This window comes from Trichosurus vulpecula, chromosome 4 (assembly GCF_011100635.1).
Source record: "Trichosurus vulpecula isolate mTriVul1 chromosome 4, mTriVul1.pri, whole genome shotgun sequence".
Lineage (NCBI taxonomy): Eukaryota > Metazoa > Chordata > Mammalia > Diprotodontia > Phalangeridae > Trichosurus > Trichosurus vulpecula.
In genome coordinates, this window is record NC_050576.1 from 329,246,122 (window position 1) to 329,257,762 (window position 11,641).

The following is an 11,641-nucleotide window of genomic DNA, read 5'->3' on the forward strand; positions in this document are numbered from 1 at the left end:
TCTATAGTCAACATATCAGAGGTCAACCAAATTGAACCAAATTTACTCATGAAGGGATTAGCAGCTAATTGCTTTTTCTCTCATTTTCTCCCTTTTCTATATGCAATCATTCCAGTATTGGTTTAAGGATTGAATATAAATCAATCTGTTCTTCCTAGCTGCCTCCCTACTTGTTCCTCTTTTCCTCAGTACTTTTGCTACATTTTTTTCGTAACACTTTCTTTTCTGCTATACGAGAATACAGGACTTCCATACCAAACTGTTTGCTGGCATTTTGAAAAGACTATGTTGGGAAATTATGTCACATGTAACTAACTCATATGATCATGGGTTAGTCACTATTTTTCTAACATGAAAATATGTGAAGGATCATAATTGTTTGATAAGAATAGGTAACTCCTTCCATCAAATCAAATAGCAATCTTACTTTAATTTAGGAGATAAATTCTATAGAGTCACCAGAGGTAATGGAAAATTAAATGACATCTAACATCATGCTGAATGCCAGTTCCAAAGGCATATTTTGAATCAGGTCTTCCTAACTTCAAAGCTATCATTATATCTGTTGCATATCACTACTGGTTTTCTATTCAATAGGAAGGAATATTTTTTAATATTTTCTTTTTTTTCAAGTCATTAACATGTCTTCATTAGATACAATGACAGATCAGATGTTCACATAAAAAGCGAAATGATGTACATCTTAGTATATCAGATAGACTGTACACTCACACAGTGCAATTGACTTTACAGATGTTTTTTTCAGGGGTGCAATGGGAAGATTTTCTATTGACCAACTCTAAAAGTGTGCTTTATCCCAGGGGGAATATGAGGCCTCACAGGGTGGTTTTGTCGATCTTCAAAAGGAAAAAAAAAAACATAGGAGAGCTGCAAGGGCTTCACCATTTTATAAGCCAGCAAAGTGGGATGACTATTATGACAAATGTCCATCTTCCTAAGAGTCAATCCTCCAGTCACTGAATCATCCCATTCCCCACAGCAGGGCTTCTAAAGTTTTTTTTTTTTTGTGTGTGTGTGTGTAATGGACTCCCTTAGGCCAACAAAACCTATAAACTCTTTCCCACAACGTTTAATGGAGAAAATACAAGCATAGAATTGTAAGAAAATTAAATATATTAAAATTTGTCAAAATATTAAGAATAAAAGTTTACAGGTGTGAGGTTAAGAACCCATGTTCTATAAGGAAATGTAGTCAAATCCCCTCCATCACTCTGAACAAAACTTCTGCACAAAGGAGTAACTCTTGATAAGATCATCAAGTTGAACTCAGCAAAGGGACTCTAGATCAGTGCCCTACCTAAGCAGCCAAGATTCTTTGAGATATAGGGAAAGTAGTGGTCCCTTGGGGAGGGAGGGGCTGGTTTCACTTGGTGAAGGTGGTTGCCAGTACCTTGTGAGGTTAAAGCAATTGGACTTTGAAGCAGAGTTTGAATAAGGTCTGACATTTAAGTCTCAAGTTTTTTATTGATCAATTCAAAATAGATTCCAATTTGTAGAAAAAATACTTATTTTCCCACTTGTTTTCAGTCACCTGTAATTGAGTCTCTGGGAGAATTATCATCATTATCAGCTCTTTGTTAGTCTTAGGTCTGAAGGTTTAGGTAAATGAACTTGCTAAGAAATGGGTATACATGGGCAAATAACCAGAGATCTCGCAGTGTTATCTTCATTTTGAAAACCAGGAGAGAAGAAAGACCAAAGAGGTCTTTGGAAGAGGCAATAACTGATATACTATAGATAAGGAACCCATCTGTAACACTGTAAAATGATATATGTCCATTTTCATAATCAAGGAAAATGCCAATCTTTGGCATGGGTTTCTTTATGTGAAAATTACCTTCAATGAGCGAGTTTGCAAGGCTAAAACTATCTCCCACTTTAAAGGTTTTCAGGGCAATTACTTCTCCAGGTAACAATGAGAGGTTCCCCTTCCTGTTAATGGAGTCCTTACAGATCCCCACTTCCCATTCAGTCATGTTGGCCACCTCCACTTCCCAGTAGTGTATACCTGAGGAGAAACTTTGAACACTCGACACAGTGGCAGAGTAGTTAAATCTCTCTAGGTGGTCAGGTACATGCTGGGGGACACATGAGTGTTTCACACTCTTCAGATCAGGAGGCACGATGAGACAGGGGTTGGCTGTTTTAGGATCCGGTGTTACATCTCTCTGGAAGATTGTCATCATTTCCTTCAGCCCAGCGACAAGGCACATTGTCCATTTGGGGAAATCATCTTGTGGATATTGAAGTAGCAATACTTCACTCTTATTTAACATGTCTTTCACATCCAGTACCATTTTCAAATCTAGCTTCTTAAAATCCAATCCAAGTTGTATGGCCATTCTCTGTAGATCTTGAACTTGTTGGGACAGTTTTAACTCAATCTTCTTTAATTTTCCCAAGTTCTTTCTTTCTTTATTGTCAAGTCTTTATAGGTCCTGCTGTTCTTCCTTTCCCAAGAACTGGTACATTCCACTATATTTTGATACAACAGCCTGTTTCATAATTGGCACATTTGCCTTACACCATGCACACTTCACATTCTTCTCAGTTAATGCATTTGCAGTCTTATTTATTCTTTCCCCATAAATAATTTAACTTCTCTTGGAGTTTATCCAGGTCATTCTCAGTAGCCATTTCCAAGGGAAAGATGTGGTGTTCCATGTGTTCCAAGACTGGCAAATAGTTGCCACAGACTATGCTGATATGCACAGAAGAGTTACGGTTCTTGTATGTGTCATGGTTGGTCAGGCTGTTGATGTACTGTGGAAAAGAGGTTGGAGATATTTGGCAACTATGACCAGATTCCCCAGGTGCTGACTGGGTATGTGGTCCCTAGAGTTGATGATTCCCCTGCACTTTTAGCAGGCCTTCCTGCAGGTTCCTTAGCAGATACTCTTTACAAAACTGATGGCCGCAGTTAGTAGTCACTGGCTTAGTGAACTTGTCTAAGCAGATGGGAGTGGATGAGCTCTTCCATGAGATTTTCAAAACCATCTCTGAAAATGGCAGCCATGTTCCTAGGTTGAGAGAAAAAAAACAGGACTGTGGTACTTAATGAATTTTAGGAGTTTTGAGGCAATAGAGAAGGGCTGGACCAAAGGAAATACACATCTATCATACACTTCCAGAGTAAATGCATAAGATATCTCAAGCCACATGACTTAGGGCATAGACCACATAGGGGGTTGATTTTGGATGTGCTTCAGGCCCTACTTGAAAAGGGGCTAAGGAGCTGTACAGATTTTTAGTGACTTCAGATTGGCCTAGAAGATAATATTTATGAGGTTTGCGGTTGAGGGGTACTCAAGACCCTGAAATACAGACACGCCGGGTCCTGCCGAGTGAATTCAACCCAAGCCTTTTCAGCCAAGGATAAAGACAAAGTTTTTTAAAGATTCTGCATAATGGGTTGTCTTAAGAAATCCCACCCTTTGTGATGACTGTTTTCACAAGCAGGTCAGATCAATCTGAGCTGAGCTAGATTGAATCTGAGCCTCTTTTTAATATTTTCTAATAACTTCCATCTACATTTTTGAGTCATCATCTAGTTGCCTAGTAAAGTCAGTGATGCATATTGCATGTATTTTGTACCAAAAGTCAAGTTGCTTGAGCAGCTGTGAGGAACAGTGAAATCAGTGAGGAAGTATATAGCTTGAATTATATTTTGTAAATGATATCATTGAGCACCTGTTGAGAACCACTGAGGCACATGAATCAAGTATGTCATATTTGCTTATATGCTATTTCTGATTATTCTGTTTTATATTCCAAATTCATTATTCCTAAAAAAATTTTTAATAGCCATGGGATCAGAGATTCAGAGCTGAAAGGGCCCATAAAGGATATCAAATACAACTCCCTCATTTTACAGAAGAGGAAATTTAGACCCAGGCAAGTGAAGTGACTTGTCCAAAATCACACTGGTAATAAGGAATAGGCTAGATTTGAACTCAGCTCATATGACTCAAGAGACAGTTGTCTTTCAATTATAACAACTTAAACCTTGTTATATATTCATAGTCTCATTATACATTACTTCCCTTTTATACTCTAATAGCAGAGAGCTGCACACAGAGTAAAGGCAAAGGGTTGGAGCAAAATCTATTATACTTCAGTTGAAGTAAAAAAAAAAGAAAGAAAGAAAGAAAGAAAGAAACAAAAAAAGAAAAGCAAGGTAGCAATCATGATCTCAGACTAAGCAAAAACAATAGATTGAATTTTTAAAAGATAAGGAAATAAATTACATCTTACTTAAAGGTACCATAGACAATAAAGTAATATAAATACTAAACACATATGCACCAAATGGTATGGTATCCAAATTTTTAAAGTGAAATGAGTTACAGGAAAAATAGACAGTAAAAATATACTAGTGGAGGACTTCAACTTTCCTCTGTCAAAACTAGATAAATCTTACCCAAAAGTATAAAAAAAGAAACAAGTTAAGGAGGTTATTAGAATTTTAGAAAAGTTAGATATGATAGACCTCTGCAGAAAACTGAATGGAAATAAAAAGAGAATATGTATTTTTTTTCTCAGCAGTACATGGTATCTGCACAAAAATTGATCATGTATTAGGGAATTAAAACCTTGCAATCAAACTCAGAAAGGCAGAAATATTAAAAGGCATTCTTTCTAGACAATAATGCAATAAAAATTGCATTCATTAAAGGGCCATGGAAATATAGATTACAAATTAAGTAGAAACTAAATTATCTAATTCTAAAGAATAAGTGGGCCAAAGAACAAATCATATAAACAATCAATAATTTCATTAAAGACAATGAAAACAATGAGTCAAGACACCAAAATTTATGAGGTGCAGCCAAAGAAGTAACTAGGGTAAAATTTCTATCTCTAAATGCTTACAACAATATAATAGAGAATAAGCAGATTAGTGCATTGGGTATGCAACTTGGAAAAAAAAACTATAAAAACAATGAATTAAAAATCCCTAATTAAACATAAAATTGGAAATCCTGAAAATCAAAGGAGAGATTAATGAAGTTAAAAGTAAAAAAAAAAACAAAACATTGAATTTTCCTAATGTCCTGGTCCTCTTCAAAAATGAAGGACAAACACAACAACAATTATTTTAATTAATTTTAGTTGACTTCTGAATTTTTAAGTTTTCCAGTGTATATGTTAAAGACTAATATTTGTTTTGTACTTGTCTATAGCTATTTTGTCAATTTCTTTTATTGTTATAAGTAGCATTTCTAGCATTGTCAAATGCTAGTGTTGTCTATTGGAAAAGGCTCTAGTTTAACTTCTTTACTTATGATGCTGGCTCTTAATACACAGACTCTTGCTTGTAAAGCCATACAATTCTCTTTTTTTCACCCTTTTGTTGGTTCATTTATAAATTGTTATTTCATTTTTGTTTTTAAAGATTTAGTCATTTAAAATTTCTGTTTCTCATTCTAGGGATATGAGCATTTTTTTTTATTTTTGTAAATATTCATTTACTTTGTTGGGGATTTTTTTGGCCTAAAGTTAGGCAAAAGACTTTTCTGATATATACATTATTTCTTCATTTGTTATGAATTCTCCTTTTAAATTTTTGATAATGATAATTTAGTTTTCTCATTTGTTTATCAAACTAATGGAAGATTAGTATGTTTCATGGATTTTAATGAAACTCTTAATATTATTTATTAATTAATTTTTTTCTCAATTTTATCTCATCTTTGATTTTCAGGATTTCCATATTGTTGGTGAATTAGAATTTCTTATTGTCCTTTCTGCCTTTTTTCTTATATTTAGATATTTAAATTTTCCACTAGGATTGTTTTGGTAGCATCATTAAAAATTTGGTAAGTTGCATGATTTTTGTTATCTTCAATGGAATAATCTATTGTTTCTATGCTGTTGTTCTTTAAGAACAAGCTATTTAGTTTCCAGTTGATTTTAATCCCTTAATCAATGGCCCCTTATTAAATTCATTGGATTTCAATCAAAATGAATATGTTTCATTTTTATTTTTTTTTATATCTTGAGATGTGGTTAATTTTTAGAAATGTACCATTCATTACATCTGAGAAATATGTAACTCTTTTCTGTTTCAATTTAATAATTTCTAGATATATATCGATCTCACTTATATAAAATTCAACTTATGTCTTTAACTTTTTTTCTTGTTTTTTGGGTTTTTTTGTTTATTTTGTTACTTTTGTCTATCTCTTAAAGAGATAATTGAGCTCAGTCTCCCACTCCAGGCAGGCTCAGCAGAGCCTTTCAGAAGTCCCTAGGGCCAAGCTGAGTGAGACCCTACTGAAGAGTCAAAATGGTGGTGAGAGGAACCCAAAGCAGTGGCAGATCTGGAGTCTGTGTGTGACAGGAATGGGAAGGGAGGAGGAAGCCATGGAGGCTGCTGGAGGATGGCCTGGAGTGCATGCCTTGGGGGGAGGGAGGTTCTGGGGGAGGTGGCAGTAGTGGTAAAGGTGATGGCAGCAGGAGCAGTGGTCAGTGATGGTGGCAGGAGGAGCTTGCTGGAAATGAATGAAAAGAGGCTTTTGGACCCAGGGTTGAAGCCTCAAAATGGATTGTGGGATTGTCTTCTGAAGAGCCAGCAGGTGAAATGCCTGAGTGACTGAAGAAAATGAGTGCTAATGTATCTAACTATCCCCATTCATGCTCCCCAAGGGTAGGGGGACATTGATAAGCCCAACAAACATTTATAGGAACATCATCCTATTCTCATCAAGGGTATGGATGTGAATCAAAATTACATAGACTTGACCAAAGCCATGAAAAGCTACAAGACAAGAAAAAGAAAACCTCTGGCCTTGCCACCCTCAAGAAAAAAATATTAAACTTTGTAAATCCAGTCACCCTGATGACCACGCTAAGCAGATGCAAAAACTCCTCTCAGGGGTGGGATGTAAGAGATGGCAATGCATTAGTAGAGGAACATGAGGGAACTTCAGCCTTAAAGGAACTTTCTCTGCAAACCAGCATGGCCTGACCAGATGAGTACAAGTATTGTATGGATGTAGATTTAATATTTCAAGAAACTTGTTTTCCTGTACATGGGGCCATTTTAACATGAAGCTGTCCATCCTTTAAGACCCTGCATTCTTCCTTCCCAAAGTATGGAGCAGAGATAATAATGGATATCAATACAGCAGGTATAGATATGCCCATGTTCTCTACCTTCTTACATTATCTTTATACAGGATAATTTGGAGTGAAAGATTCAAGATTTCAGAATGTTGATATAGTAGTGCAGCTCTCTGATGAGGATGGAACTCTAAATTCTCTTGATATAGATATGTGTGGACTATTTGATTATATGTGTTACGATGATGTTGTCTTCAGTTTTTTGTCAGACTCTGAAATACAGGGTGTTCCTAAAATCTGGACACATAGAAAAAATGCATATTTACAAGAAATGAAATTTTCAGCAACATTTTATTTATTTGGAATATTAACAAATAACATCTTCAACTTCAAATAACATTATATGAGTTAATATTCATATTCCAAGAGCGAATGTGCTAAAATTGATCGCGATGTGGAATTATTGAGTTATTCCATCGAGTTCAAGTGAATTTTGCAAAGCACATCAACCTTTTCATCACAAATAGTGGAAATAATATTGAAGATGTTATTTGTTAGTATTCCAATTAAATAAAATGTTGTTGAAAATTTTAATCATTTCATTTCTTGAAAATATGCATTTTGTCTGTGTGTCCAGACTCTAGGAACACCCTGTAGTTGAAGCTTTTGTTGGAAATCAGAACTGTTTAAATGAAGAACTTAAGAGTTCATAAGGATATTATTTCAGCACAGTCCCCGTTTTTTCCAAATTTCTTACAAAGGACAATATGTACTGGTGAAGAAATTAAATACCAAAAGTTGCGGACTCCCACTAGAATTATACTAGATGAGTCCACCATACCAAAAAAAAAAATATGCTAAAGTTATTTTAAACTGTATGTATACCAACGAAGTCAACCTCTCAGTTTTGCACTCCAGTCCTTCTGTGGGGAGTCTGAATGAAATTCAAGCTCTGGTAGTAGAAAAGCCAAATTTGACTAGGGCTCAAGAAGCAATGGAGCTTTATCACATAGCACTGTTCTTGGAATTAAACATGCTTGCACAAGGTATGAAATATATTCAATTTTCTGTAAATATTCCTTGAAATACAAGTTGGTGTCACAATCAGTAGTCGCATATATTTTTCTTTTTAATTTGGATATTTAATTCTAGTTAAAATGATCATAATTTCAAGAAATTCTGTTTGCAACATTTAGCACTATGATTTGGTCTAGTCATCTCTAACTTTGTCATCTGCAACAGTATGAAGTCTTGAGTGTTGCCCTTAGTGTGCTCTCCAAAATTCTAGTGATTAAGCAGTAGGGAATATTTGGCTTCAAAGAAAGGTTGAAAATTAACATATGCAAAGTACCAAAAATTTGTTATACTTCTTGAGGATGACCATGACCCTCGTCTGTTTATATTTTTATCTAAGTGTCCCTTAATACGTCTTTTTAAGGGAGTGTCATGGTTCAGTGCAATAATAGAGTTTAGTTTATATTAGAGACTTTTGGATACAAATCTGACCTAAGTTTAAATTTCAATTCCTTTATCTTTTGAAATAGTAACTTTATAATTGTTGAATAGTAAGTATTTATTTAAACAGGTACTATGGGAAAGGGACTATAGTAGAAACATCTGCCATCTTTTGTCTGTACCAAAATGATTTTGACTGAATGTTTATGGTATATTAAAATTTTTAATTCTATGCATGAATGGATGAGGGAAAATAAAAACTTGATGTCATTCCATAGAACTAAAGAGAGTCTTGAATTTTACTAAAGGTTATATATTTATATTTCCATGACGATGTTGTGTTTGGAAATGTTTTTTGAAAACCACCCTAGATGATATCTGTGGAGAGCACTAAAAAGCAGAGATTTAAACAAAATCATATTTGCCAACATAAATTTAAGTGACTATAGATAAATTTTGTGGTTAAGATTGGGGAGGAAAGGATATTGCTGAAGTTAGGAAGGCTAAGTTGAGTTCTTAAATAGGAATAATTTGCATTAAGCTGACAAACTTAGATAAAGAAGTGCCCTAGGAGCAATGTATGGAAGTTGAACACAGGCTAATTTTGTCTCTATAAGGGAAAAATTTCTTAACAATGACAAATTGTTAAGAAGCTAGATATACATATTAAAATGGGCATCTTCAATAAGTAATGAGTTCCCATCATGGGAAATCTTCAGCAGACCAACAATAACCACTTATCTCAGGCATTTTTAGAAGGGAGATTCCTCTTCCAGGTACATTGGATTAGATTGATCTCCAAATTTACTTCCAACACTGAGATTATGTGATAGTATCAAAATATCAGTAACAATAGGAGAGAAGTTATTCCCCCTCAAAAAAGGACTTGAGAATGTGGGAGAATAAATGGAGATAAACAAGTTTGTTCATGGGTTGATTTCAGATACTATTTTTTAAAAAAAGTCCTTATTATTATTTCCACAATATAACATGATAAACTCAATGTGATCTGAAATTAAAGTTTTACTTTTATTTTTTAAGAGTTCAGCTACACTAGAAGTACTGAAGTGTTTCTATTTCAGAAAAATGTAGAAAAATATTGTTAATTTGTCAGGAAATAAGCTAGCTGAGTAGGTTCCGTTCACCAGAAAATAAAATTGGGAATCACTAGTTCAATATGGAAAACTTAAAGTTTGTGTTATTACCAGAAAGGCAAAGTATTAAATTTCTAAAATCTTTGAGAAATTTAAATAAAACAGCAAAACTGGAAAAAGAGATGATTGAAGTCTTTCAGTAAATTTGGTTTTATTATATGTTCCCCTCCAACTTATTTAGCTTATTCTTTCATTAGTTAGATGCTATGTTTTACTGTGTATCTATGTAAAATATAGAAATTAAATATCTATGGTATCTCACAACAGGATGTAATATCCCTATTTTTAAATCAAATATATTTTTTATTGTTGCATAGTCAGAGATCTTGACTATTACCTATGATTCCTTTGAATTCATCTGAAGCAGAATGGGTTTTGTTTTAGCCCTTTATTTCATCTAATATGTATTTTATTTCAAGTATGTTTCTCATAAACAACTTATGGTTCAATTTTGCCTTCTCATCTTTTCTTCTATTCTCTTCCTTTTTGTGGGTGAATTTGTCCTATTACCATTCACAGCTGTGATCTTTAATTGCATATTTTGCTCTTGTCTATTGTATTATACTTTTCTCTTTCTTCTTTATATCTCCTCTTTATTTACAAAAAGAGGGACATGGAACAGAAGTGTATTCAACACCAATGCTCATTGCTTGATGCAAACAGCTTCCACTTTCCTGTTCTTCTTCTTATCTTGTTCCCAATCACAAGTTCTTGCTTTCTTCTTTTCCTTTAATTCTTTCTTTGTGATCTCTCATTTGAAATATGATGTTTTGCTTATGATCAGTTCTTCCTAAATTTACCCTTCTTATTTCCTCTTTTTCTACCTCCCTTTTCTTCCTGTTTCCCTGTTGATTGAATGTATTTCTATATCAAATAATTTGTGTGAATATGTATATGTGTTCTATTTTCCTATGACAAATTTAGATACAGATGAGATTCAAGTGACACCCATCCCCTCACATCGTTGTCCATTTAGATTTATCCTTGAATACCTACAAATGTATTTGAGTTGATAAATTTTCCCCTCACATTCTTTTTTCGTAAAGTGTTATTTTCTCCTTTTTTCTTCTTTTGAAGATCATCTCTCACATCCTTGATCTCATTAGACTACCTCAAAACCCAAACAACATTATTATGATTATTAGGAGATACTTGTATCATACACTCTCTAAAAAATACGAATATTCTACTTATTCAAACTATTTTTCTCATCCTTTTTTGTATTTTTCCTTTTAATATTTTTTTATTTGTTCCCATAACAATATTTAAAATTTCTACTTTTCTCTTGTCCTTTCATTAGGAATTCTCAAAAGTCCTGTATTTCATTGAAGATCCAATAATATTATATTGAGTATTTCTGGGAAAGTTATGCATGGTTATAAGCTTATATCTTTTGCCATTTAGAATGCCACAAACTATATTCTTTGTTTTTTTATAATAGTTGTTGATAAATATTTTGTAATCTTGACTGTTGTTTTTGACCTGCTACTCCTGCCCTTATGATTTTTTTGTTATTAATTGCTAGAGTCTTCCAGGATCACAGTAGCAGCTTGATCCTGGGAACTCCAAACTTTCTGTGGGCCTTATGTAGTCAAGTCCAGGGCATATTCTTATGCCAGCCGTTCTTGACTTATTTAGGTTCTAATCCTAGACCTTGATCAAGCTACTATAGATGCTATAATAAAAGTCCATTAGATACCTGGAAGGCTCAATAACTTTGCCCACAACTTTGGTGCTCACATTGCCCTTTTACGAATCTAGTCCCATGTCCCTGCTTCACTCCTGTAGTACTGCTTGATTAGAACTGTTATGGCCTCTGAATTCAGTCCACAATTTACTGTTTCTGGCCTAACTGTGAGATCTGAAGGCTAAATTTTTATCCTGAAGCCTTTGAGAAATACTTGTGTTGCTGTGCTGAGCAGAATCCTGAGTTTCTGTTCTACTCT

General features: G+C 34.1%; 2 pseudogenes; one reads left to right on the top strand and one right to left on the bottom strand.

The window, feature by feature from the left end:
• Nucleotides 1-1,635: 1,635 nt before the first annotated feature.
• LOC118847196 lies at nt 1,636-2,658 on the bottom strand (annotated as a pseudogene).
• A 3,967-nt stretch (nt 2,659-6,625) lies between these two features.
• Nucleotides 6,626-11,249, top strand: LOC118847197 (annotated as a pseudogene).
• The last annotated feature ends 392 nt before the right edge of the window (nt 11,250-11,641 follow it).